The following is a 23,817-nucleotide window of genomic DNA, read 5'->3' as shown; positions in this document are numbered from 1 at the left end:
GCAGAGGCTTAAGAGAGTGATGCAGAGGCTTAAGAGAGGAATGCAGAGGCTGAAGAGAATGATGCAGAGGCTTAAGAGAGGGATGCAGAGGCTGATGAGAGTGATGCAGAGGATCAAGAGAGTGATGCAGAGGCTTAAGAGAGGGATTTAGAGGCTGAGGAGAATGATGCAGAGGCTTAAAAGAGTGATGCAGAGGCTTAGGAGAGTGATGCAGAGGCTCAAGAGAGTGATGCAGATGCTTAGGAGAATGAGGCAGAGGCTCAAGAGAGGGATGCAGAGGCTAAAGAGAGTGACGCAGAGGCTTATGTGAGTGATGCAGAGGGAATCACTCTCTTGAGCCTCTGCATCACTCGAGGCTCTAGCGAGTATCTACAGTATTTTATGTATCTGCAGAATCGAGTTATTAGCTCTTGGACCCCGCCTATCATATATATGTATTTTTCCTTATTTATATCTAATACATCTATTTCTATCTAACACAAACACACACGCTATCTATATATATATGTATTTTTCCATATTTATATCCAATACATCTATTTCTCTCAAACACAAACACACACACACACACACAAACACTCCTAGGCCTCTGCATCCCTCTCTTGAACATCTGCATCACTCTTTTGAGCCTCTGCATCACTCTCTTGAGCCTCTGCAACACTTTCTTCAGCATCTGTATCACTCTCTTGTGGCCTCTGCATCACTCCCCTAAGCCTCTGAATAACTCTTTTGAGCCTCTGCATCACTCTCTAGAGCCTCTGCATCACTCTCTTCAGCCTCTGCATCCCTCTCTTGATCCTCTGCATCACTCTCTTGAGCCTCTGCATCATTCTCTTCAGCCTCTGCATCCCTCTCGTAAGCTTCTACATCATTTGAGAGAAAGGCAAAGGCTTAAGAGAGTGACGCAGAGGCTCACACTCTTGAGCCTTTGCATCACTCTCTTGAGCCTGTGCATCATTCTCTTGAGCCTCTGCATCACACTCTTGAGCCTCTCTAAGTCTCTCTTGAGCCTCTGCATCACTCTCGTAAGCCTCTGCATCACTCGCTCGAGCCTCTGCATAGCTCTCTTGAGCCTCTGCATCCCTCTCTTGAGCCTCTGCAACACTCTTCTCAGCCTCTGCATCACTCTCTTCAGCCTCTGCACCCCACTCTTAGGCCTCTGCATCACTCTCTTAAGCCTCTGCATCACTCTCGTAAGCCTCTGCATCACTCTCTTGATGCTCTGCATAACTCTCTTGAGTCTCTGTATCACTCTCTTGAGCCTCTGCATCCTCTCTTGAGCCTCTGCATAACTCTCTTGAGTCTCTGAATCCCTCTCTTGAGCCTCTGAATCCCTCTCTTAAGCCTCTGCTTCACTCTCTTAAGCGTCTGCATCACTCTCGTTAGCCTCTTAATCACTCTCTTGAGCCTCTGCATCACTCTCTTGAGCCTCTGCATCACCCTCTTAAGCCTCTGCATCCCTCTCTTGAGCCTCTGCATCCCTCTCTTGAACTCCTTACTCCTTACTCCATACTTGAACGATTACTCAGCGACGATCTTGTAATGTTTGGGATGTTTTGAAAACTGCAGGGAGGGTTTGAGCAAAATGTGATTATTCGCGGCTTTCAGTAAATGGCATATTTTCGGTATAAAAAGTTGAAATTTCAAACTGCGCATACGTGCAGAGAGCCTGAATTTGGCTCCAAAATATGGCTCAAGGGTCGAATTTGGGATGTTTGGGATATTTTGAAAACTGCAGGGTGGGTTTGGGCAAAGTGTGACCCATCGCAGCTCTCAGTAATTGGCATATTTTCGGTATAAAAACTCGTAATTTCAAACGGCGAATAAGTGCAGAGAGCCAGAATTTGCCTCAAGCGTCGATTTTCGGATGTTTGGGATATTTTAAAAACTGCAGGGAGGATTTGAGCAAAACGTGATCCATTGCAGCTTTAAGTAATTGGCATATTTTCTCTAAAAAAAAATCGTAATTTCAAACTACGAATACGTGCAGAGAGCCAGAGTTTGGCTCCAAAATATTGCTCAAGCGTCGAATATGGGATATTTGTGATATTTTGAAAACTCCAGGGGTAAGGGGGGGGGGGGGTAAAATGTGCCCCATCGCTGCTCCCAGTAATTGGCATATTTCAGGTATAAAAAATCGTAATTTCAAACGGCGATATATGTGCAGAGAACCAGAATTTGGCTCCAAAATATGGCTCATGCGTCGAATTTCAGATGTTTGGGATATTTTGAAAACTGCCGTGGAGGGTTTGGGCAAAATATGACCCATCCTCGCTCTCAGTAATTGACATATTTTCGTAACAAAAAGTCGTAATTTCATATGCGAATACGTGCTGAGATCGAGAATTTTTGCTCCAAAATATTGCTCAAGCGTCGAATTTGTGATGTTTGGAATATTTTGAAAACTGCAGGGGGGCGGGGTGTTTAGGCAAAATGTGACCCATCGCAGGTCCCAGTAATTGGCATATATTCGGAATAAAAAGTCGTAATTTCAAACTGCGAATACGAGCTGAGATCGAGAATTTTTGCTCCAAAATATTGCTCAAGCGTCGAATTTGGGATGTTTGGGATATTCTGAAAACTGAAGGGAGGGTTTGGGCAAAATGTGACCCATCGACGCTTTCAGTAATTGACATGTTTTCGGTATAAAAAGTCGTAATTTCCAACTGCGAATACGTGAAGAGAGCCAGAATTTGGTTCCTAAATATGGCTCAAGCGTCGAATTTGGGATGTTTGGAATATTTTTAAAACTGCAGGGGGTGTTTGGGCAAAATGTGACTTATCGCCGCTCTCAGTAATTGGCATATTTTCGGTATAAAAGTCGTAATTTATAACTGCGAATACGTGTAGAGAGCGAGAATTTGGCTCCAAAATATGGCTCAAGGGTCGAACTTGGCATGTTTGAGATATTTTGAAAGCTGCGGGGGGGGGGGGGGGGGGGGTAAAATGTGACCCATCGCTACTCTCAGTAATTTGCATGTTTTCGGTATAAAAAGTTGTAATTTCAAACTGCCAATACGTGCACAGAGCCAGAATCAGAGCTCAAGCGTCGAATTTGAAGTGTTTGGGATATTTTGAAAACTGCAGGGTGGATTTGGGCAAAATGTGACCCATCGCAGCTCTCAGTAATTGGCATATTTTCGGTATAAAAGGCTCAAGAGAGTGATGCAAAGCCTCAAGAGAGTGATGCAGATGCTCAAGAGAGGGATGCAGAGGCTCAAGAGAAGGATGTAGAGGCTCAAGAGAATGATGCAGAGGCTCAAGAGAGTGATGCAGAGGCTGAAGAAAATGATGCAGAGGCTTAAGAGAGGGATGCAGAGGCTTAAGAGAGTGACGCAAAGTCTCAAGAGAGGGATGCAGGGGCTCATGAGAGGGATGCTGAGGCTGAAGTGAGGGATGGAGAGGCTTAGGAGAATGATGCAGAGGCTCAAGAGAGGGATGTAGAGGCTCAAGAGAGTGATGCAGAGGTTCAAGAGAGTGATGCATAGGCTCAGGAGAGTGATGCAGAGGCTCAAGAGAGGGATGCAGAGGCTGAAGAGAGTGATGCAGAGGCTCAAGAGAGTGATACAGAGGCTAAAGCGAGTGATGCAGAGGGTTAAGAGAGTGATGCAGAGGATTAAGAGAGGGATGCAGAGGCTCAAGAGAGGAGTGATGCAGAGGCTTAAGTGAGTGATGCAGAGGCTTAAGGGAGGGATGCAGAGGCTCAAGAGAGTGATGCAGAGGCTTAAGAGATGGATGCAGAGGCTCAAGAGAATGATGCAGAGGCTCAAGAGAGTGCTGCAGATGCTCAAGAGAGGGATGCTGAGGCTCCCGAGAGGGATGATAGCCAGAATTTGGCTTCAAAATATGGCTCAAGCCTCGATTTTTTTATGCTTGTGATCTTTCGAAAACTGCTGGGGGGGTTTGGGCAAAATGTGACCCATCGCTGTTCCCAGTAATTGGAATATATTCGGTATAAAAAATCGTAATTTCAAACTGCGAATACGTGCAGAGAGCGAGAATTTTTGCTCCAAAATATTGGTCAAGCGTCGAATTTGAGACGTTTAGGATTTTTTGAAAAATGCAGGAAGGGTTTGGGCAAAATGTGACCCATCGCCGCTCTCAGTAATTGGAATATATTGTTTGGGCCGATTTGCCTAATAAGCCAAGTTTTCATGAATTAATTGTTTTTCGACTACCTAACCTACCTAACCTAACCTAACCTAACTTTTTCGTCTCACTAACCTAACCTAACCTATAAAGATAGGTTAGGTTAGGTTAGGTAGGGCTGGTTAGGTTCGGTCATATATCTACGGTAATTTTAACTCCAATAAAAAAAAATTGACCTCATACATAATGAAATGGCTATTTTCGGTTGAGCTCTGCTCTTTCGGCCCGCCTCTCAACTGTCAATTAATCAATTATTACACAAAAAATGTGACAATAATGGGAAACTATGTCATTCAAACGTGTAAATGTTAACCATATAAATTACAGTAACATTAATCGCGCGCACACGTACATATGTCAATCAATTTTCATAAATAAACATTCACTAATATAAACCTTTAAAATGGATCACATACATATTATTACCGTACACATGTCAGTTCAATTACAGGAAAACATAAACACACATAGCTTCACGTGTCTGTCGGTCTTGACAATAGTACACATCAATACCCACACAAAACCGTCCACAATCAATTAATGTGTATGAGTGTGTGTGAGTGTGTATTTATTTTCTCCTTGTATTTACTATATGTATCTGCAGAATCGAGTTATTAGCTCTTGGACTCCGCCTATCATATATATATGTATTTTTCCTTATTTATATCTACTACATCTATTTCTCTCTAACACAAAACACACACACACACACACACACACACACACACACACACACACACACACACACACACACACACACACACACACACACACACACACACACACACACACACACACACACACACACACACACACACACACACACACACACACACACACACACACACACACACACACACACACACACACACACACACACACACACACACACACACACACAAACACACACACAAACTGGAGGCCTACCGTCTAAACGGAGAGAGTTCGTTGGTTATAATCCTTATGGTCCCCGATCGAATCCCAGTTGATGCAACAGCAAATCGACATATTCTTTAACCTGATTCCCCTGTTCACCGGCTCCCCTCCGACCGGGGAGCCGGTCCGCCGAGGGGACTTCGCACTGGACTTGTGATCTTGTAAAGTACTATTTTTCACCAAAAAAATACGCAAACATCCCAAATTCGACACCTGAGCCATATTTTGGAGCCAAATTCTGGCTCTCTGCGCGTATTCCCAGTTTGAAATTCCGACTTTTTATACCAAAATTATGTCAGTTACTGAGAGCGGCGGTGGGTCACATTTTGCCCAAACCCCCTGCAGTTTTCAAAATATCATGAACATCCCAAATTCGACGCCAGAGCCACATTTTGGAGCCAAAATCAGGCTCTCTGCACGTATTCGCAGTTTGAAATTCCGAATTTTTATACCGAATATATGCCAATTACTGAGAGCGGCGGAGGGTCACACTTTGCCCAAACACCCCAGCAGTTTTCATAATATTCAAAACATCTCAAATTCGATGCAAGAGCCACATTTTGGAGCCAAAATCTGGCTCTCTGCACGTATTCGCAGTTTGAAATTTCGACTTTTTTACCGAAAATATGCCAATTACTGAAAGCGACGATGTGTCACATTTTGCCCAAACCTCCCAGCAGTTTTCAAATTATCCCAAATATCCCAAATTCGGCGCCAGAGCCACATTTTGGAGTTATAATCTGGCTCTATGCACGTATTCGCAGTTTGAAATTCCGTTTTTTTTATACTGAAAATATGCCAATTACTGAAAGTGGTGGTGGGTCACATTGTGCCAAAACCCCCCGCCCCACTATCAGTTTTCACAATATCCCAAACATCCCAAATTCAACGCCAGAGCCACATTTTGGAGCCAAAATCTGGATCTCTGCACGTATTCGCAGTTTGAAATTCCTACTTTTTATACCGAAAATATACCAATTACTGAAAGCGGCGGTGGGTCACATTTTGCCCAGACCCCCTGCAGTTTTCAAAATATCTCAAACATCCCAAATTCGACGCCAGAGCCACAGTTTGGAGCCAAAATCTGGCTCTTTGTACGTTTTCGAAGTTTGAAATTCCGACTTTTTATACCGAAAATATGGGAATTACTGAAAGCGGCGGTGGGTCACATTTTGCCCAAAACCCCCTTCAGTTTTCCTAATATCCCAAACATCCAAAATTCTACACCATCCCTGTTTCACCTGCGCGACTCCCCTGTTCCCCATCCCCATCCCTGTTTCACCTGCACCACTCCCCCTGTTCCCCCTCTTCCTCACTGTTACATCTGTACAGCCGGCAGGCTAACCATAGCCCGTGCTTGTTGCCCCGCTCCTGTGCCAGGTAAGTTACGGGCTCACCATAACCCGTGCTACTTGGAACTTGTTCCGAATAGCTGAATCTATAACAACAACAACAACAACCTGTTCAGCACCCCCTGGTCCCCCATCTTTATCAATGTTTCACCCGCACCACTCCCCCTGTTCCCTCTCTTCATTCCACCTCAAAATTCCGTCACCCCCCCCCCCAACCACCACCTTTGTACCTCTTCCTTTAACTTAAATCAGGACCAATAAACTACTTTATGTGTTTAATTTAGTTTTTTTCTGAGTACGAAAAAGTCTTCAGCCATCTCAAGCATTATTTTACAATTAACTTTAATTGAATTGGTAGGGGGGGGGGGAGGGGTGATAAGAATAATTAATAATTATTCCTAAATCCTTTAGCTAAGGTCATGGGAGAGGGAGAGGTTAAGAGAGGGATGCAGAGATTAAGAGAGGGATACAGAGACTCAAAAGAGTGATGCAGAGGCTCAAGAGAGGGATGCAAAGGCTTAAGAGAGTGACGCAAAGTCTCAAGAGAGGGATGCAGGGGCTCATGAGAGGGATGCTGAGGCTCAAGTGAGGGATGGAGAGGCTTAGGAGAATGATGCAGAGGCTCAAGAGAGGGATGCAGAGGCTCAAGAGAGTGATGAAGAGGTTCAAGAGAGGGATCCATAGGCTCAGGAGAGTGATGCATAGGCTAAAGCGAGTGATGCAGAGGCTTAAGAGAGTGATGCAGAGGCTTAAGAGAGGGATGCAGAGGCTCAAGAGAGTGATGCAGAGGCTTAAGTGAGTGATGCAGAGGCTTAAGGGAGGGATGCAGAGGCTCAAGAGAGTGATGCAGAGGCTCAAGAGAGTGCTGCAGATGCTCAAGAGAGGGAAGCTGAGGCTCCAGAGAGGGATGCAGAGGCTCAAGAGAGTGATGCAGAGGCTGAAGAGAGAGATGCAGAGGCTCCAGAGAGGGATGCAGAGGCTTAAGAGAGTGATGCAGAGGCTCAAGAGAGTAATGCAGAGGCTCAAGAGAATGATGTAGAAGCTTAGGAGAGGGATGCAAAGGCTCAAGAGAATGATGAAGAGGCTCAAGAGAGTGATACAGTGGATTAAGAGAGGGATGCAGAGGCTTAAGAGAGTTATGTAGAGGCTGAAGAGAGTGTTGCAGAGGCTTAAGAGAGTGATGCAGAGGCTCAAGAGAGGGATGCAGAGGCTCAAGAGAGTGACGCAGACGCTTAATAGACGGCTGCAGAGGCTCAAGAGAGTGATGCAGAGGCTTAAGAGAGGGATGCAGAGGCTCAAAAGAATGATGCAAAGGCTCAAGAGAGTGCTGCAGAGGATCAAGAGAGGGATGCAGAGGCTCAAGAGCGTGATGCAGAGGCTTAAGAGAGTGATGCAGAGGCTCAAGAGAGTGATGCAGACGATAAAGAGAGTGATGCAGAGGCTCAAGAGAGTGATGCAGAGGATCTAGAGAGGGAAGCAAAGGCTTAAGAGAGTGATGCAGAGGCTGAAGAGAGTGATGCAGAGGCTCTAGAGAGTGATGCATAGGCTTAAGGGAGTGATGCAGAGGCTTAAGAGAGGGATGCAGAGGCTCAAGCGAGGGATGCAGAGGCTCAAGAGAGTGATTCAGAGGCTTACGAGAATTATGCAAAGGATAAAGAGAGTGATGCAGAGGCTCGAGAGAGTTATGCAGAGGCCTCCAGAGAGGGATTCAGAGGCTTAAGAGAGTGATACAGAGGCTCAAGAGAGGGATGCAGAGGCTCAAGAGAGGGATGAAATGCCTGAAAAGAGTGATTCAGTGGCTTACGAGAGTGATGCAGAGGCTTAAGAGAGTGATGCAGAGGCTTGAGAGAGGGATGCAGAGGCTCAAGAGAGGGATGCAGAGGCTCTAAAGAGGGATGCAGAGGCTCAAGAGAGGGATGCAGAGGCTCATGAGAGGGATGCAGGAGTTCAAGAGAGTGATTCAGAGGCTTACGAGAGTGATGCAGAGGCTTAAGAGAGTGATGCAGCGGCTTGAGAGAGGGATGCAGAGGCTCAAGAGAGGGATGCAGAGGCTCTAAAGAGGGATGCACATTTTACTGTTGCGTTAAACGAAGGCTACAGTTAAGGAATTGCGCCCAGTAAATCCTCCCCGGCCAGGATACGAACCAATGACATAGCGCTAGCGGAACGCTAGGCTAGTGTCTTACCACTACACCACGGAGACTGTAAATCCAAAATCCATATACAAAAAATATGCTAATTACTGAGAGCGGCGATGGATCACATTTTGCCCAAACCCTCCCTGCAGTTTTCAAAATATCCCAAACATCTCAAATTCGACCCTTAAGAATTATTTTTGAGCCAAATTCTGGCTCTCTGCACATATTCGCAGGTTGAAATTACGACATTTTATATCGAAAATATGCAAATTACTGAAAGCAGCGATGGGTCATATTTTGCCCCCTCCCTTCATTTTTTTTAATATACCAAACATCCCCAATTCGACGCTTGAGACATATTTTGGAGCCAAAATCGGGTTCTCTGCACGTATTCGCAGTTTGAAATATTTTAATTTTATACCGACAATATGCCAATTACTGAGAGCGGCGATGGGTCACATTTTGCCAAAACCCCCCTGCAGTTTCAAAATATCCCAAACTTCCCAAATTCGACCCTTAAGCTATATTTTGGAGCCAAATTCTGGCTGTCTGCACGTATTCGCAGTTTGAAATTACGAATTTTTATTCCGAAAAAATGCCATTTACTGAGAGCGGCGATGGATCACATTTTGCCCAAACCCTCCCTGTACTTTTCAAAATATCCAAAACATCCAAAAGACGACCCTTGAGCCATATTTTGAAGCCAAATTCTGGCTCTCTGCACGTATTCGCAGTTTGAAATTACGACTTTTAGTACCGAAAATATGCCAATTACTGAAAGCGGCGATGGATCACATTTTGCCCAATTCTCCCTGCAGTTTTCAAAATATCCCAAACATCCCAAATTCGACCCATAAGAATTATTTTGGAGCCAAATTTTGGCTTTCTGCACGTATTCGCAGTCTAAAATTACGACATTTTATACTGAAAATATGCCAATTACTGAAAGGAGCGATGGGTCACATTTTGCTCAAACCCCCCTGCAGTTTGCAAAATATCCTAAACATCCTAAATTCGACCTTTGAGCCTAATTTTGGAGCCAAATTCTAGCTCTCTGCATGTATTCGCAGTTTGAAATTACGACTTTTTATACTGAAAATATGCTAATTACTTAGAGCGGCAATGGATCACATTTTGCCCAAACCCTCCCTGCAGTTTTCAAAATATCCCAAACATCCCAAATTCGACCCTTGAGCCTAATTTTGGAGCCAAATTCTGACTCTCTGCACGTATTCGCAGTTTGAAATTACGTCTTTTTATACTGAAAATATGCCAATTACTGAAAGCAGCGAAAGGTCACATTTTGCCCAAACCCCCCTGCAGTTTTCAAAATATCCCAAATATCCCAAATTCGACCCTTGAGCTATATTTTGGATCCAAATTCTGGCTCTCAGCACGTATTCCCAGTTTGAAATGACGACTTTTTATACCGAAAATATGCCAATTACTTAAAGCGGCGATGGATCACATTTTGCCCAAACCTTCCCTGCAGTTTTCAAAATTTCCCAAACATCCCAAATTTGACTCTTGAGCCTTATTTTGGAACCAAATTTTGACTCTTTGCCCGTATTCGCAGTTTGAAATTACGACTTTTTATACTGAAAATATGCCAATTACTGAGAGTGACGATGGACCACATTTTAGCTAATCCCTCACTGCAGTGTTTAAAATATCCCAAACATCCTAAATTCGACCTTTGAGCCTAATTTTGAAACCAAATTCTGGCTTTCTGCACGCATTCGCAGTTTGAAATTACGACTTTTTATACCGAAAAAATGACAATTACTGAGAGCGGCGATTGACCTCATTTTGCCCAAACCCTTCCTGCAGTTTTCAAAATATCCCAAACATCCTAAATTCCACGCTTGAGCAATATTTTGGAACCAAATTCTGGCTTTCAGCATGTATTCGCAGTTTGAAATTATTTCATTTTATACCGAAAATATGCCAATTACTGAAAGCAGCGATGGGTCACATTTTGCCCAGACCCCCTGCAGTTTTCAAAATATCTCAAACATCCCAAATTCGACGCCAGAGCCACAGTTTGGAGCCAAAATCTGGCTCTTTGTACGTTTTCGAAGTTTGAAATTCCGACTTTTTATACCGAAAATATGGGAATTACTGAAAGCGGCGGTGGGTCACATTTTGCCCAAAACCCCCTTCAGTTTTCCTAATATCCCAAACATCCAAAATTCTACACCATCCCTGTTTCACCTGCGCGACTCCCCTGTTCCCCATCCCCATCCCTGTTTCACCTGCACCACTCCCCCTGTTCCCCCTCTTCCTCACTGTTACATCTGTACAGCCGGCAGGCTAACCATAGCCCGTGCTTGTTGCCCCGCTCCTGTGCCAGGTAAGTTACGGGCTAACCATAACCCATGCTACTTGGAACTTGTTCCGAATAGCTGAATCTATAACAACAACCACAACAACCTGTTCAGCACCCCCTGTTCCCCCATCTTTATCAATGTTTCACCCGCACCACTCCCCCTGTTCCCTCTCTTCATTCCACCTCTAAATTCCGTCACCCCCCCCCCCCCAACCACCACCTTTGTACCTCTTCCTTTAACTTAAATCAGGACCAATAAACTACTTTATGTGTTTAATTTAGTTTTTTTCTGAGTACGAAAAAGTCTTCAGCCATCTCAAGCATTATTTTACAATTAACTTTAATTGAATTGGTAGGGGGGGGGGAGGGGTGATAAGAATAATTAATAATTATTCCTAAATCCTTTAGCTAAGGTCATGGGAGAGGGAGAGGTTAAGAGAGGGATGCAGAGATTAAGAGAGGGATACAGAGACTCAAAAGAGTGATGCAGAGGCTTAAGAAAGTGACACAGAGGCACATAAGAGGGATGCAGAGGCTTATGAGGGTGATGCAGAGGCTCAAGAGAGTGATGCAGAGGCTAAAAAGAGGGATACAGAGGCTCAAGAGAGTGATGCAGAGGCTCAAGAAAGTGATTCCAAGGCTTACGAGAGTGATGCAGAGGCTTAAGAGAGTGATGCAGAGGCTTAGAAGAGTGATACAGAGGATGAAGAGAGTGATGCAGAGGCTTAGGAGAGGGATGCAGAGGCTCAAGAGAGTGATGCAAAGGCTGAAGAGAGTGATGCAGAGGATTATGAGAGTTATGCAGAGGCTCAAGAGAGATTCAGAGACTTAAGAGAGTGATGCAAAGGCTCAATAGAGGGATGAAGAGGCTCATAAGGGGGTTGCAGGAGTTTAAGAGAGGGATGCAGAGGCTCAGGAGAGTGATGCAGAGGCTTAAGAGAGTGATGCAGAGGCTGAAGAGAGTGTTGCAGAGGCTTAGGAGAGGGATGCAGAGGCTCAAGAGAGTGATGCAAAGGCTGAAGAGAGTGATGCAGAGGATAATGAGAGGGATGCAGAGGCTCAAGAGAGGGATGTAGAGGCTGAAGAGAGTGATGCAGAGGCTCAAGAGAGTGATGCAGAGGTTCAAGAGAGTGATGCAGAGGCACAAGAGAATGATGTAGAGGCTTAAGAGAGTGATGCAGAGGCAATAGAGGATGATGCAAGGGTTCAAGAGAATGATGCAGAGGCTTAAAAGAGTGATGCGGAGGCTCAGGAGAGTGATGCACAGGCTCAAGAGAGTGATGCAGATGCTTAGGAGAATGATGCAGAGGCTCAAGAGAGGGATGCAGAGGCTGCAGAGAGTGACGCAGAGGCTTATGTGAGTGATGCAGAGGCTTACGAGAGGGAAGAGAGTGCTGCAGAGGCTGAAGAGAGAAATGCAGAGGCTAAGGAGAGTGATGCAGAGGCTCAAGAGAGTGATACAGTGGCTCAAGAGAATGATGTAGAAGCTTAAGAGAGGGATGCAGAGGCTCAAGAGAGTGATGCAAAGGATGAGGAGAAGGATGCAGAGACTCATGAGAGGGATGCAGAGGCTCAAGAGAGTGATGCAGAGGCTCAAGCGAGTGATTCTGTGGCTCAAGAGAGTGTGATGCAGAGGATCAAGAGATTGATGCAGAGGCTCAAGAGAGTGATGCAGAGGATCAAAAGAGGGGTTCAGAGGCTCAAGCGAGGTATTCAGAGGCTTAAGAGAGTGATGCAGAGGCTGAGGAGAGTGATGAAGAGGCTCAAGAGAGGGATGCAAAGGCTCATGAGAGTGATGCAGAGACTCAAGAGAGTTATGCAGTGGCTCAAGAGAGTGATGTAGAGGCAAACGAGAGTGATTCAGAGGCTCAAGAGAGGGATGCAGAGGCTTAACAGAGTGATGCAAAGGCTCAAGAGAGGGATGCAGAGGCTCATGAAAGGGATGCAGGAGTTGAAGAGAGCGATGCAAAGGCTCAAGAAAGGGATGCAGAGGCTTAAGAAAGTGATGCAGGGGCTCAAAATAGGGATGCAGAGGCATAAGAGGGTGATGCAGAAGCTCAAGAGAGTGATGCAGAGACTCAAGAGAGGGATGCAGGGGCCCAAGAGAGTAATGCAGATGCTCAAAAGTGTGTTGCAGAGGATGAAGAGAGTGATGCAGAGCCTCGAGAGAGTGATGCAGAGGCTCAGGAGAGGTATTCAGAGGCTCAAGAGAGGGATGCAGAGGCTTAGGAGAGTGATGCAGAGTCTGAAGAGAGTGCTGCAGAGGCTCAAGAAAGGGATGCAGAGGCTCAAGAGAGTGATACAGAGGCTCTTGAGAGTGATGCAGAGGCTTAAGAGAGGGATGCAGAGGCTCAAGAGAGTGATGCAGAGGCTCATGAGAGGGATGCAGGAGTTCAAGACAGTGATGCAGAGGCTTAAGAGAGGGATGCAGAGGCTCAACAGAGTGTTGCAGAGGCTTAAGAGAGGGATGCAGAGGCTCAAGAGAATGATTCAGAGTCTCAAGAGGGTGCTGCAGAGGCCTAAGAGAGGGAAGCAGAGGCTCATGAGAGGGATGCAGGAGTTCAAGAGAGGGATGCAGAGGCTCAAGAGAGTGATGCAGAGGCTTAAAAGAGGGATGCAGAGGCTCACGAGAGTGATGCAAAGGCTTAAGAGATGGATGCAGAGGCTCAAGAGAGTACTGCAGAGGATCAAGAGAGGGATGCTGAGGCTCCAGAGAGGGATGCAGAGGCTCAAGAGAGTGATGCAGAGGCTGAAGAGAGAGATGCAGAGGCTTAAGAGAGTGATGAAGAGGCTCAAGAGAGTAATGCAGAGGCTCAAGAGAATGATGTAGACGCTTAAGAGAGGGATGCAGAGGCTCAAGAGAATGATGCAGAGACTCAAGAGAGTGATGCAGAGGATTAACAGAGGGATGCAGAGGCTTAAGAGAGTGATGCAGAGGCTCAAGAGAGTGATGCAGAGGCTCAGGAGAGTGATGTAGAGGCCCAAGAGAGTGATGCAGAGGCTCAAGAGAGTGATGCAGAGGTTCAAGAGAGTGATGCAGAGGCACAAGAGAATGATGTAGAGGCTTAAGAGAGTGATGCAGAGGCTATAGAGGATGATGCAAGGGTTCAAGAGAATGATGCAGAGGCTTAAAAGAGTGATGCGGAGGCTCAGGAGAGTGATGCACAGGCTCAAGAGAGTGATGCAGATGCTTAGGAGAATGATGCAGAGGCTCAAGAGAGGGATGCAGAGGCTGCAGAGAGTGACGCAGAGGCTTATGTGAGTGATGCAGAGGCTTACGAGAGGGAAGCAGAGGCTGAAGAGAGTGCTGCAGAGGCTGAAGAGAGAAATGCAGAGGCTAAGGAGAGTGATGCAGAGGCTCAAGAGAGTGATACAGTGGCTCAAGAGAATGATGTAGAAGCTTAAGAGAGGGATGCAGAGGCTCAAGAGAGTGATGCAAAGGATGAGGAGAAGGATGCAGAGACTCATGAGAGGGATGCAGAGGCTCAAGAGAGTGATGCAGAGGCTCAAGCGAGTGATTCTGTGGCTCAAGAGAGTGTGATGCAGAGGATCAAGAGATTGATGCAGAGGCTCAAGAGAGTGATGCAGAGGATCAAAAGAGGGGTTCAGAGGCTCAAGCGAGGTATTCAGAGGCTTAAGAGAGTGATGCAGAGGCTGAGGAGAGTGATGAAGAGGCTCAAGAGAGGGATGCAAAGGCTCATGAGAGTGATGCAGAGACTCAAGAGAGTTATGCAGTGGCTCAAGAGAGTGATGTAGAGGCAAACGAGAGTGATTCAGAGACTCAAGAGAGGGATGCAGAGGCTTAACAGAGTGATGCAAAGGCTCAAGAGAGTGATGCAGAGGCTCAGGAGAGTGATGTAGAGGCCCAAGAGAGTGATGCAGAGGCTCAAGAGAGTGATGCAGAGGCTGAAGAGAGTGATGCAGATACTTAAGAGAGGGATGCAGAGGATGAAGAGAGTGATGTAGAGGCTCGAGAGAGTGATGCAGAGACTCAAGAGAGTGATGCAGAGGATTAACAGAGGGATGCAGAGGCTTAAGAGAGTGATGCAGAGGCTCAAGAGAGTGATACAGAGGCTCAGGAGAGTGATGTAGAGGCCCAAGAGAGTGATGCAGAGGCTCAAGAGAGTGATGCAGAGGCTGAAGAGAGTGATGCAGATACTTAAGAGAGGGATGCAGAGGATGAAGAGAGTGATGTAGAGGCTCGAGAGAGTGATGCAGAGGCTGAAGAGAGGGATGCAGAGGCACAAGAGAGTGATACAGAGGCTCAAGAGAGTGATGCAGATGCTTAGGAGAATGATGCAGAGGCTCAAGGGAGCGATGCAGAGGCTGAAGAGAGTGATGCAGATACTCAAGAGAGGGATGCAGAGGATGAAGAGAGTGATGTAGAGGCTCGAGAGAGTGATGCAGAGGCTAAAGAGAGTGTTGCAGAGGCTCATGAGAGGGATGCAAAGTCTCAAGAGAGTGATACAGAGACTCAGGAGAGTTATGCAGTGGCTCAAGAGAGTGATGCAGAGGCTGAAGAGAGAGTTGCAGAGGCTTACGAGGGGGATGCAGAGGCTCATGAGAGTGATGCAGAGGCTCAAGAGAGTGATGCAGAGGCTCAAGAGAGAGATGCAGAGGCTTAAAAGAGTGATGCAGAGGTTCAAGAGAGTGATTCAGAGGCACAAGAGAATGATGTAGAGGCTTAAAAGAGTGATGCAGAGGCTATAGAGAATGATGCAGTGGCTAAAGAGAATGATGCAGAGGCTTAAGAGAGTGATGCAGAGGCTTAAGAGAGGAATGCAGAGGCTGAAGAGAATGATGCAGAGGCTTAAGAGAGGTATGCAGAGGCTCAAAAGTGTGATGCAGAGGATCAAGAGAGGGATTTAGAGGCTGAGGAGAATGATGCAGAGGCTTAAAAGAGTGATGCAGAGGCTCAGGAGAGTGATGCAGAGGCTCAAGAGAATCACTCTCTTGATCCTCTGCATCATTCTCTTGTGCCTCTACATCCCTCTCTTAAGCCTCATTCTATTGAGCCTCTGCATCTCTATCTTGAACCTCTGCATCACTCTCTTGATCCTCTGCATCACTCTTTTAAGCCTCTGCATCTCTCTGTTGAGCCTCTGCATCACTCTCTTGAGCCTCTGCATCACTCTCTTGAGCCTCTGCATCCCCCTCCTAAGCCTCTGCAACTCTCTCTTCAGCCTCTGCATCACTCTCTTGAGCTACTGCATAACTCTCCTGAGTCTCTGCATCACTCTCTTGAGTCTCTGAATCTCTCTTGAGCCTCTGCATAACTCTCTTGAGCCTCTGCATCCCTCCAAAAGCCTCTACATCATTCTCTTGAGCCTCTGCATCCCTCTCTTGAGCCTTTGCATCACTCTCTTAAGCCTCTGCATCCGTATCTTTATCCTCTGCATCCCTCTCTTGAGCCTATTCATCCCTCTCTTGTGCCTCTACATCCCTCTCTTGAGCCTCTGCATCCCTCTCTTAAGCCTCTGCAACACTCTCTTGAGCCTCTACATCCCTCTCTGGAGCCTCTGCATCCCTCTCTTAAGCCTTTGTATCACTCTCTTAAGCCTCTGCATCACTCTCGTAAGCCTTGGAATCACTTTCTTGAGCCTCTGCATCACTCTCTTGAGCCTCTGTATCCCTCTTTTTAGCCTCTGCATCACTCTCTTGAGCCTCTGCATCACCCTCATAAGCCTCTGCATCCCTCTTTTGTGCATCTGTGTCACTTTCTTAAGCCTCTGCATCACTCTCTTGAGCCTCTGCATCACTCTCATAAGCCTCTGCCCTTCTCTCATGAGCCTCTGCATCACTCTCTTGAGCCTCTGTATCCCTCTCTGGTGCCTCAGCATCCCTCTTTTGAGCCTTTTGCATCACTCTCTTGAGCCTCTGCATCATTATCTTGAGCCTTTGCTTCCCTCTCTTAAGCCTCTGCATCACTCTCTTGAGCCTCTGCATCTCTCTATTAAGCCTCTGCATCACTCTCTTGAGCCTCTGCATCCCTTTCTTGAGCCTCTGCATCACCCTCTTTAGCCTCTGCATTACTCTCTTGAACCTCTGCATCACTCTCTTGAGCCTCAGCATCACTCTCTTAAACCTCTGCATCCCTCTCTTGATCCTCTGCATCACTCTCTTGAGCTTCTACATCATTCTCTAGAGCCTGTACATCCCTCTCTTAAGCCTCATTCTATTGAGCCCCTGCATCACTCTCTTGGGCCTCTGCATCACTCTCTTAAGCCTCTGCATCTCTCTCTTCAACATCTGCATCACATCCACTTTGGCTCCAAAATTAGGCTGAAAGGTCGAATTTAGGATGTTTGGGATATTTTAAAAACTGCAGGGGGGGGGGGGTTTATGCAAAATATGACCCATCGCTGCTTTCAGTAATTTGCATATTTTCGGTATAAAATATCGTAATTTCAACCTGCGAATATGTGCAGAGAGCCAGAATTTGGCTCCAAAATATGGCTGAAGGGTCGAATTTGGGATGTTTGGGATATTTTGAAAACTGCAGGGAGGGTTTGGGCAAAATGTGGTCCATCGCCGCTTTCAGTAATTGGCATATTTTCGGTATAAAAATTCGTAATTTCAAACTGCGAATACGTGAAGAAAACCAGAATTTGGCTCCAAAATATGGCTCAAGGTTCGAACTTGCGATGTTTGGGATATTTTGCAAACTGCAGGGGGGTTTGGGCAAAATGTGACCCATCGCTGCTTTCAGTAATTGGCATATTTTCGGTATAAAATGAAATAATTTCAAACTGCGAATACATGCTGAAAGCCAGAATTTGGTTCCAAAATATTGCTCAAGCGTGGAATTTAGGATGTTTGGGATATTTTGAAAACTGCAGGAAGGGTTTGGGCAAAATGAGGTCAATCGCCGCTTTCAGTAATTGTCATATTTTCGGTATAAAAAGTCGTAATTTCAAACTGCGAATACGTGCAGAAAGCCAGAATTTGGTTTCAAAATTAGGCTCAAAGATCGAATTTAGGATGTTTGGGATATTTTGAACACTGCAGTGAGGGATTAGCTAAAATGTCGTCCATCGTCACTCTCAGTAATTGGCATATTTTCAGTATAAAAAGTCGTAATTTCAAACTGCGAATACGGGCAAAGAGTCGGAATTTGGCTCCAAAATTAGGCTCAAGAGTCGAATTTGGGATGTTTTGGAAATTTTGAAAACTGCAGGGAAGGTTTGGGCAAAATGTGATCCATCGCCGCTTTAAGTAATTGGCATATTTTCGGTATAAAAAGTCGTCATTTCAAACTGGGAATACGTGCTGAGAGCCAGAAATTGGATCCAAAATATAGCTCAAGGGTCGAATTTGGGATATTTGGGATATTTTGAAAACTGCAGGGGGGTTTGGGCAAAATGTGACCTTTCGCTGCTTTCAGTAATTGGCATATTTTCAGTATAAAAAGACGTAATTTCAAACTGCGAATACGTGCAGAGAGTCAGAATTTGGCTCCAAAATTAGGCTCAAGGGTCGAATTTGGGATGTTTGGGATATTTTGAAAACTGCAGGGAGGGTTTGGGCAAAATGTGATCCATTGCCGCTCTAAGTAATTAGCATATTTTCAGTATAAAAAGTCGTAATTTCAAACTGCGAATACATGCAGAGAGCTAGAATTTGGCTCCAAAATTAGGCTCAAAGGTCGAATTTAGGATGTTTAGGATATTTTGCAAACTGCAGGGGGGTTTGAGCAAAATGTGACCCATCGCTCCTTCCAGTAATTGGCATATTTTCAGTATAAAATGTCGTAATTTTAGACTGCGAATACGTGCAGAGAGCCAGAATTTGGCTCCAAAATAATTCTTATGGGTCGAATTTGGGATGTTTGGGATATTTTGAAAACTGCAGGGAGAATTGGGCAAAATGTGATCCATCGCCGCTTTCAGTAATTGGCATATTTTCGGTATAAAAAGTCGTAATTTCAAACTGCGAATACGTGCAGAGAGCCAGAATTTGGCTTCAAAATATGGCTCAAGGGTCGTCTTTTGGATGTTTTGGATATTTTGAAAAGTACAGGGAGGGTTTGGGCAAAATGTGATCCATCGCCGCTCTCAGTAAATGGCATTTTTTTGGAATAAAAATTCGTAATTTCAAACTGCGAATACGTGCAGACATCCAGAATTTGGCTCCAAAATATAGCTTAAGGGTCGAATTTGGGAAGTTTGGGATATTTTGAAACTGCAGGGGGGTTTTGGCAAAATGTGACCCATCGCCGCTCTCAGTAATTGGCATATTGTCGGTATAAAATTAAAATATTTCAAACTGCGAATACGTGCAGAGAACCCGATTTTGGCTCCAAAATATGTCTCAAGCGTCGAATTGGGGATGTTTGGTATATTAAAAAAAAATGAAGGGAGGGGGCAAAATATGACCCATCGCTGCTTTCAGTAATTTGCATATTTTCGATATAAAATGTCGTAATTTCAACCTGCGAATATGTGTAGAGAGCCAGATTTTGGCTCCAAAATATGGCTCAAGGGTCGAATTTGGGATGTTGGGGATATTTTGAAAACTGCAAGGAGGGTCTGGGCTAAATATGACCCTTCGCTGCTTTCAGTAATTTGCATATTTTCAGTATAAAAATTCGTAATTTCAAACTGCGAATAAGTGCAGAGAGCCAGAATTTGGCTCAAAAATAATTCTTAAGGGTCGAATTTGAGATGTTTGGGATATTTTGAAAACTGCAGGGAGGGTTTGGGCAAAATGTGATCCATCGCCGCTCTCAGTAATTAGCATATTTTTTGTATATGGATTTTGGATTTACAGTCCCCGTGGTGTAGTGGTAAGACACTAGCCTAGCGTTCCGCTAGCGCTATGTCATTGGTTCGTATCCTGGCCGGGGAGGATTTACTGGGCGCAATTCCTTAACTGTAGCCTTCGTTTAACGCAACAGTAAAATGTGCATCCCTCTTTAGAGCCTCTGCATCCCTCTCTTGAGCCTCTGCATCCCTCTCTCAAACCGCTGCATCACTCTCTTAAGCCTCTGCATCACTCTCGTAAGCCTCTGAATCACTCTCTTGAGCCTCTGCATCCCTCTCTTGAACTCCTGCATCCCTCTCATGAGCCTCTGCATCCCTCTCTTGAGCCTCTGCATCCCTCTTTAGAGCCTCTGCATCCCTCTCTTGAGCCTCTGCATCCCTCTCTCAAGCCTCTGCATCACTCTCTTAAGCCTCTGCATCACTCTCGTAAGCCACTGAATCACTCTTTTCAGGCATTTCATCCCTCTCTTGAGCCTCTGCATCCCTCTCTTGAGCCACTGTATCACTCTTTTAAGCCTCTGAATCCCTCTCTGGAGGCCTCTGCATAACTCTCTCGAGCCTCTGCATCACTCTCTTTATCCTCTGCATAATTCTCGTAAGCCTCTGAATCACTCTCTTGAGCCTCTGCATCCCTCGCTTGAGCCTCTGTATCCCTCTCTTAAGCCTCTGCATCACTCCCTTAAGCCTATGCATCACTCTCTAGAGCCTCTGCATCACTCTCTTCAGCCTCTGCATCACTCTCTTAAGCCTTTGCTTCCCTCTCTCGATGCTCTGCATCACTCTCTTGAGCCTCTGCATCACTCTCTTTATCGTCTGCATCACTCTCTTGAGCCTCTGCATCACTCTCTTGAGCCTCTGCATCACGCTCTTGAGCCTCTGCATCCCTCTCTTGATCCTCTGCAGCACTCTCTTGAGCCTTTGCATCATTCTTTTGAGCCTCTGCATCCCTCTCTTAAGCCTCTGCATCACTCTCTTGAGCCTCTGCAGCCGTCTATTAAGCGTCTGCGTCACTCTCTTGAGCCTCTGCATCCCTCTCGTGAGCCTCTGCATCACTCACTTAAGCCTCTGCAACACTCTCTTCAGCCTCTGCATAACTCTCTTAAGCCTCTGCATCACTCTCTTCGGCCTCTGCATCACTCTCTTATGCCTCTGCTTCCCTCTCTTGATCCTCTGCATCACTCTATTGAGCCTCTGCATCACTCTCTTGAGCCTCTACATCACTCTCTTGAGCCTCTGCATCCGTGTATTAAGCGTCTTCGTCACTCTCTTGAGCCTCAGCATCCCTCTCTTGAGCCTCTGCATCACTCTCTTAAGCCTCTGCAACACTCTCTTCAGCCTCTGCATAACTCTCTTAAGCCTCTGCATCCCTCTCTTAATCCACTGTATCACTCTCTTGAGCCTCTTCATCATTCTCTTGAGCCTTTGCATCCCTCTCCTAAGCTTCTACATCATTCTCTTGAGCCTCTGCATTACTCTCTTGAGCCTCTGCATCACTCTCTTAAGCCTTTGCATCTCTCTCTTCAGCCTCTGCATCACTCTCTTGAGCCTCTGCATCCCTCTCTGGAGCCTCAGCATCCCTCTCTTGAGCATCTGCAGCACTCTCTTGAGCCTCTGCATCACTCTATTGAGCCTCTGCATCCCTCCCTTAAGCCTCTGCATCACTCACTTAAGCCTCTGCATCACTCTCTTGAGCCTCTGCATCCCTCTCTTAAGCCTCTGCATCACTCTCTTAAGCCTCTGCATCACTCTTTTGAGTCTCTGTATCCCTCTCTTAATCTCTGCATCACTCTCTTCAGCCTCTGCATCCCTCTCTTGAGCCTCTGCATCACTCTCTTGAGCCTATGGATCCCTCTCTTGAACCTCTGCATCACTCTCTTGAGCCTCTGCATCCCTCTCTTGAGCCTCTGCATCATTCTCCTAAGCCTCTCCATCCCTCACTTGAGCCTCAGCATCCCTCTCATGAGCCCCTGCATCCCTCTCTTGAGACTTTGCGTCACTCTCTTAAGCCTCTGCATCCCTCTCTTGAGCCTCTGCATCACTCTTTTGAGTCTCTGTATCCCTCTCTTAATCTCTGCATCCCTCTCTTAACCTCTCCCTCTCCCATGACCTTAGCTAAAGGATTTAGGAATAATTATTAATTATTCTTATCACCCCTCCCCCCCCCTACCAATTCAATTAAAGTTAATTGTAAAATAATGCTTGAGATGGCTGAAGACTTTTTCGTACTCAGAAAAAAACTAAATTAAACACATAAAGTAGTTTATTGGTCCTGATTTAAGTTAAAGGAAGAGGTACAAAGGTGGTGGTGGGGGGGGGGGGTGACGGAATTTTGAGGTGGAATGAAGAGAGGGAACAGGGGGAGTGGTGCGGGTGAAACATTGATAAAAATGGGGGAACAGGGGGTGCTGAACAGGTTGTTGTTGTTGTTGTTATAGATTCAGCTATTCGGAACAAGTTCCAAGTAGCACGGGTTATGGTGTGCCCGTAACTTACCTGGCACAGGAGCGGGGCAACAAGCACGGGCTATGGTTAGCCTGCCGGCTGTACAGATGTAACAGTGAGGAAGAGGGGGAACAAGGGGAGTGGTGCAGGTGAAACAGGGATGGGGATGGGGAACAGGGGAGTCGCGCAGGTGAAACAGGGATGGTGTAGAATTTTGGATGTTTGGGATATTAGGAAAACTGAAGGGGGTTTTGGGCAAAATGTGACCCACCGCCGCTTTCAGTAATTCCCATATTTTCGGTATAAAAAGTCGGAATTTCAAACTTCGAAAACGTACAAAGAGCCAGATTTTGGCTCCAAACTGTGGCTCTGGCGTCGAATTTGGGATGCTTGAGATATTTTGAAAACTGCAGGGGGTCTGGGCAAAATGTGACCCACCGCCGCTTTCAGTAATTGGCATATTTTCGGTATAAAAAGTAGGAATTTCAAACTGCGAATACGTGCAGAGATCCAGATTTTGGCTCCAAAATGTGGCTCTGGCGTTGAATTTGGGATGTTTGGGATATTGTGAAAACTGATAGGGGGGCGGGGGGTTTTGGCACAATGTGACCCACCACCACTTTCAGTAATTGGCATATTTTCAGTATAAAAAAAACGGAATTTCAAACTGCGAATACGTGCATAGAGCCAGATTATAACTCCAAAATGTGGCTCTGGCGCCGAATTTGGGATGTTTGGGATATTTTGAAAACTGCTGGGAGGTTTGGGCAAAATGTGACACATCGTCGCTTTCAGTAATTGGCATATTTTCGGTAAAAAAGTCGAAATTTCAAACTGCGAATACGTGCAGAGAGCCAGATTTTGGCTCCAAAATGTGGCTCTTGCATCGAATTTGAGATGTTTTGAATATTATGAAAACTGCTGGGGTGTTTGGGCAAAGTGTGACCCTCCGTCGCTCTCAGTAATTGTCATATATTCGGTATAAAAATTCGGAATTTCAAACTGCGAATTCGTGCAAAGAGCCTGATTTTGGCTCCAAAATGTGGCTCTGGCGTCGAATTTGGGATGATTAGGATATTTTGAAAACTGTTGGGAGGTTTGGGCAAAATGTGACACATCGTCGCTTTCAGTAATTGGCATATTTTCGGTAAAAAAGTCGAAATTTCAAACTGCGAATACGTGCAGTCTTCATTTTCAACCAACTATTTGTTTCTCGTTATGATAATGTGTAAGATATTTAAAATGGGAGAAGTTCTGTTTTTATTGCATATATCGACGTTTCAGCCGGATTAGTGCGGTTTTACGTGTACATCTTCCATTGGTAATATTAACATAAAATCAGTAACATTTTAGTAAATTCTAATGAAAACACATTCATTTTTATCATTTGTATTGGGAACAACATTTTAATATGTCTTTTCTGGGATCAAAGTAATACGAAACCTCGCCTTATAAAATGAAGTTAAAATCCTCATATTTGGTAATAGTGTGACTTTTTTCACGTTTTTTATGTAGTGTGATTTTACGTATATATATTCGTTTATACCAATATTTCGATACTACTTCATGTTTACTCACGATATGTGATTTGGCCTTCAAATCTCAGAATTTCGCATAATATTGCATTTTAAAGCAAGTTTTCTTACATTTTGTTTTGTACTAAAAATCATCGAATTTAGCAATATTTTGACGTTTATCATCCCCATTTT

This window comes from Procambarus clarkii, chromosome 42, assembly GCF_040958095.1.
Source record: "Procambarus clarkii isolate CNS0578487 chromosome 42, FALCON_Pclarkii_2.0, whole genome shotgun sequence".
In the NCBI taxonomy this organism is placed as follows: Eukaryota; Metazoa; Arthropoda; class Malacostraca; order Decapoda; family Cambaridae; genus Procambarus; species Procambarus clarkii.
This window is presented reverse-complemented; position numbering follows the sequence as displayed.